This window comes from Dysidea avara, chromosome 9 (assembly GCF_963678975.1).
Source record: "Dysidea avara chromosome 9, odDysAvar1.4, whole genome shotgun sequence".
NCBI classification, from domain to species: Eukaryota; Metazoa; Porifera; class Demospongiae; order Dictyoceratida; family Dysideidae; genus Dysidea; species Dysidea avara.
The window spans coordinates 9,257,293-9,262,820 of NC_089280.1; the positions used below are offsets into that span (position 1 = coordinate 9,257,293).

The window sequence follows — 5,528 nt, forward strand, 5'->3', positions numbered from 1 at the left end:
AGGAGGCACCCTGAGATTAGGAGTCTAATACAAATAATTTAAGTGTATAACAAAGACGAATGAGCAGTATGTGTGGCACAGGGGTGGTTTATTTGTTTGTTTTAACCACTGTTGTTAACTCATGAAATTACATGATATATGTACAAAAACTATCATGCTACTATGCAAATATTCAGGACTCTCAACTTAAACCATTGCAACGGGATGGCACTTTAATATACTGTCGCACAAAGCACTGCATATATACCTTTGAAAGAGTTCACAGATTAGTCTTTGTACAGTTCTTCAACAGAAATTCCTTCAAGGAGATCCTTTGTGTCATGCTCCTGCTCACACATCAGGTTTCCAGACAATGAAATAGCAGTCACTAATTGTATCCACTGATGACACAGAAGGAGCTGGTTTCATTTTAGATGCTTACATCACAGTAGGTACTACTACAACTACGTGTGAAGCAGACGTGTACTGTTACTGAGATATACGTTCAGCAGATTTGACAGGTGGCTGGATAACCTGTAGTCAGTGAATCAAGTTTAAAATGGCTACACCAATTGAGAAAATGATCAAGAGCTCAGCAAAGAGTATATACCTCTCTCAAAACACAACAGGAAAGGGGTGTGAGTTCTAGGTCTAGTGGATTTTCTTTTCATGATAATCTTGAAGACACAGACAAATTCAAAGAAGGAGGCTGCACACTGAATACCACAAAGAACAATGACTATATAGGCTATTCAAAACTTTTGCACATGACGGACAGCTAGAAGCAGTCACCTGATGATCTTTGTCCTTGGAAATCCAAGTAATAGCATGTGAGTGGTTATGTATAGGTTTGTGTCAGAAGCACAAAGAATTGATGGTAGTGAGTGTACACACCTTGGGAGTATTATATCTACTTGCTTTTAACTGGTTTACAGAGACATATTCAAAGAACAACTCCTGACAAAGATGTAAATATCTTTAGTGACAGGAAATTATGCGACTGAAGAAGGTTTGTGATACAGTATTTAAACAGTTGTATGCAAAGGGTATTACAAAATCGATAGTTGTTTTAAGTTCTGAAGATGCATGAGCAATATTGGTGTTTTAAATATTGACACAACTGTATAGGCTTATTGAGAACTGCAATAATGGGAATAACTTTTGCCTACACAGTAAAAAATAACTAGTGAATACTGTGGCCAATAGTGAACGTCACTGGAAATTCTTAGTGACATTCACTATTGGCCACAGTATTCACTACTTATTTTTTATTGTGGTGCAGGAGGGTAGATACATAACAATTATTATCATTACTTTGAGTACAAAAATTGTCAAGGTGGATTTAACAACGATGATGTTGAAAACAAAGTAGTGTGTCAGTTTGAGAATACTACTGACAATAGTGTATGTCATTAGCTAGATGCATGATGTTTCTTTTTCATTTTGACACCACTGGGATTGCCAAAGGATCCAACTATTAAGCCATTATAGTATAGCAGGTCACCAATTGGTAAAAATTAGCTCAATATTCATAATACTGAAAACAATTTGTTCATGCAGAGGTATTTTACAAACCACAGCCTAAGAGCATGCATATGAGAGGTGATGTTGATGTTCCAAGCTAATGAACCAGAAAAGCTGTACATGCATACTGTAGATGAAACAAGCCAAAAATTTGTACTCATTTGAGTTTACAGTGTAACTTGTCATTATTTTAAGTGGTGCAGGCCAAGATGTCCACATCATGGTGATAAATTTAAATCATTGAAGACTACAAAGGCAATCTTTTAAACTAGCATATAACTAGTTAACATAAACTGTTGATGTATATAGCTAGCTAATCAATTTTGAATAGTCACTTGGGAAGCACGACTTCATAGTGGTTCTTGAAAAGGCTAGTTTGTTGTCTAAGAACTGTGTTAGGATGGATCAAATGTTAGTTATCTTTTTGTCTACCTTGCCGGTTCGATGATACACTGAGTGCAAGTTCTCTTAGCCCAGTCATTTGGAAAAGCTCAAAAATTAATATCATATGTATTAAATGTGTGCTATTATGGTTTCAGAAAAGAGAAAAAGAAAGAAAGAAAAGGGTGCGGATGACGAAGAAAAACTGAAAACGCCGGATGGCCTGATGAAACTGAAAACCCACTACAGTATGTGGGCGAAGCCACAGTGAACAAACAAACTATTCCACAAATGAGAACATAAGTTAAATACCTCTATTACGGAGTCAGAAATCCTTTACTGCATGATTTTGCCAGAGTCGAGACATTAATAGGGACCCGCCGATTATGCTGGCATAATAATGAGCATAATAGGTGCCTGAAAGCATTGAGCATAATGCTAGCATAATAGGCAGAAAACTTGTGCAATGCTATAAATTCTTGCTTATCAAAATACATAACCAACAAAAAGATCGATATACTCTAATAGAACAGTCAGTAACTCTAATAAAATTATCAGGTAGCTGACTGTTCTATTAGAGTATATCGATCTTTTCTGTGACATGCATTTTGACAAGCAAGGATTTAAAGTCTGTGCTTCAAACACTTACTGCTTTTCCATAAAATGCAAAGTTATTAGAAATACATGGGAACTGAGGTAAAAATATTGAGCATAATTTGAGCATAATAGGTAAATATTGAGCATTAATTTAAGCATAATAGGTAAATTTTTGAGCAGTGCAGCATAGCATAGCTAATAGGTAAAATAATGAGCATAATCGGCGGGTCTCTAGACATTAATAGCAAGCCTTTCAGTCATGTGAATGACTCACAACACACAACAGTGGTACACTGTTAAGATGAAGAGTAACCACAACTCTTAAGGAGTTCCCAGTGTAGGGAGGATTTAACACCCCTGGAGAGTAGCCATGCACATATCAAAACTCATGTCAAATTAACCCATACATTACAATTTTCCGTAAAATATTATTATGCGTAAAATCAATGTACAGCAGCCTATGGAGGTAAGTTAGTTTTAAGTTACATTATTCATCATAACTCTGGTTCTGAAGGCGGTATCAAAATTGTTCGGCCGCCATTATACACGCATAACACTCCTCTATCCGATGGTAACAAAATTTATTCGAAGCTAAAGTGTTTACAGCTTGCAAATTTACAACAAACGATGGTAAATAGCAATTTACGCAATACAAAATCCATTGGAGAGCAAATCACGAATTTCGCGTTCTAATTAAATAGCGGAATCACGCCGTTACCATAGCAATTACGAATTTTGTTCGGCCGGAATCGGATAGAGCAATTCATAAGGAGTTGAATGATATTAAGTTTTATGGTATTTGATCGTGTCTAGTGCTTGCAATTATTGAATATACAAAATGATGTAAAATGTATGGAGTTTGTATTGGAGAAACTGAAAAAGTGATCCATCCATCCTGAAATCTTTGAAAAAATCAGTGTTTAATCAGTCCATTTCATGATCTAAGGGCAGAAAACAAACAAAGGACACTGGTAATGTACAATATTGCTGATAAAATGATTACTGGCTGTAAATTTGATTTTGCCATTTTTGCAATTCTGACTTTACAAATCCCAATAGCATGTTTTGATATGCACTACTCTAAAGGAGTAATTCAGTAACACATGCTCTGAAGGTGGTGTCACTTGCTCTTCAAAGTAATGGTTACTCTCTTCAGAGTGTTGGTTACTCTTCAGGGGTGTTAAATCTTCCCTACACTGAGAACTCTTTAGAGTAGTGGCTCAGTACTCTTCACTTTTAACAGTGTAGCTAGTCATTGTTTTCGGCGTGCGCTTATTTTTTGCCCCTCGCGAATAACTGAAATACCGAGACCCTCTGTTGTACGAACAAAGAATAAAGCCTAATTGAAGCTAGCTACGCGTATAATTATTGAGTCTACGTTTTTACAAACACATGTGTAGCCATGGCTGCCGCCATGCTATAGCTAGTTCACGCGTGATATTACGTGTACACGAGGCCAACACGCCGTAAAATTGTTGCAATCATGGTGGGTTAGCTAATCCCGCAACACGAGTGTATTGTCACTGAAGAGTTGTATTTAAGCGATACTGTAACAAAGAAGGTGAAGTTCTAAGCGGGTGTTGCCATAAGAGGAAAGAACGTAGAGTGTTCAAAGCTGCGGATTAACAAGAGGTCTGAGGTGTATTCTGGTTCATATCCGGGTATGTCATGAACTCTATAATCAGGGGCACATGCAGTAGCTAGCTAAGGGATTTCAGCACTTTCACAAACGTACAGAGAGTATTCTTTTTGCTTACTCCCTCCCTATGCACAAGGCGTATATGCCGCTTAAATGTGATTTTCTGTTTTCATCTGTGCCCACATGCATGTATACGTATAGCTAATTGGCTATTTTCGAATCACTGCTATACATATTGCTATTTTCCCCATTAGCTAGCTATCATCAGTCATGTCAGTTAAAGACCATTAGCTAGTTATTTGATCTGATTGACGAAATATTGGCCGAGGATGTGTAGTTCAGTTTTCAAGATTGCAGCTGCACTCATACAGTAGCAAACTATATCTCGTGCAGGTATCTCGTGCAGGTCGCTGAGGCCCATATGTAACTGAGATAATTTGTTTTTTGTTTATTATGTACTGTTTTATCTTATGTCATTAATTTGTAACTATATCTCGTGCCGCTGCATGCATGTAGCCGCCAAGAGAAGTCAGCGAAAGATTTGTGCACAGTGAATAGAAGTGTTTGCATGTGCAGTTTTTTTATTATTTATTTATTTGTTAAGACTTTACAGCACAAGTGCTGAAGGTCTGTAGGACTCCTGGTCCTACAGCTTGTTTAAAGTTGTTACAGAAAGAAAACTGAAGTGGAGAAAGGTGAAAAAATTAAATCCATGATGGACCTGGGCAGTCTCGAACCTGCAGCCATCCGATTAGCTATAGACTCTACTGCTCAAACGCTTACCAGCTAGGGGTGGATGCGATTTTGCTAAGGGTAGATAATCCTGGCATTTGGTGTGCAGCTGCATGCATCTCCGGAGAATTCCTAGAGTCATTAGGGTGTGGATAGAGTCATTTACTCAATTTAGAACAGGTGTTTTAGTTATTCAAAACGACAAACAACGTTTTATAATTGTGTTAATCTTGACTGTTTTATTAGAGTAAATGATTGTTCTATTAGAGTATCTCGATTCTAAACGTAGAGTGTGCTCTATCCCACCTATGTTCCCCTTGTGCTATGTCAATATGGGTAACAGTTTGCTACAGACACATTTATTATATTACACATAGTCATAAACTGCATAATAAATGTTTGAATTATGTCTAAGGTGCCTATAGCTATGTTCAATGAGCAACACTATAAAAATTCTGAAAGGGGGCACTGGCCCCCCTGGATCTGCCCCTGCTTACAGGAGTCTGCCAGGTGGTATATAAGGATGTTTTCTCCTTGTTAATTTCAAGTATTTGTATACATAGGAACCTTAGAAAGTGATTTATTTTCTCAAAGTACCCCAAGTGGACATTATTTTATTTATTAAGACTTTGTTAGCTACTAAGTTGTGAAGTCGAAGGTGGAGGCAAATTAGGAA

General features: G+C 37.2%; 2 long non-coding RNA genes across 2 annotated transcripts in view; both read right to left on the reverse strand.

Annotated features, from left to right (window-relative positions):
* Positions 1 to 2,872: 2,872 nt before the first annotated feature.
* On the reverse strand, positions 2,873 to 3,198 carry LOC136266037 (uncharacterized). Its single transcript, XR_010705869.1, has 2 exons — positions 3,128 to 3,198; positions 2,873 to 3,072 (listed from the first exon to the last, which is right to left on the reverse strand). It is a non-coding gene; the product is annotated as an uncharacterized lncRNA (long non-coding RNA).
* A 56-nt stretch (positions 3,199 to 3,254) lies between these two features.
* The window catches only part of LOC136266038 (uncharacterized), a 95,198-nt gene continuing 92,924 nt past the window's right edge, over positions 3,255 to 5,528 (reverse strand). Inside the window, exon 2 of the long non-coding RNA XR_010705870.1 lies at positions 3,255 to 3,422. This is a non-coding gene — a long non-coding RNA (uncharacterized lncRNA). The remainder of the gene's footprint in view (positions 3,423 to 5,528) is intronic.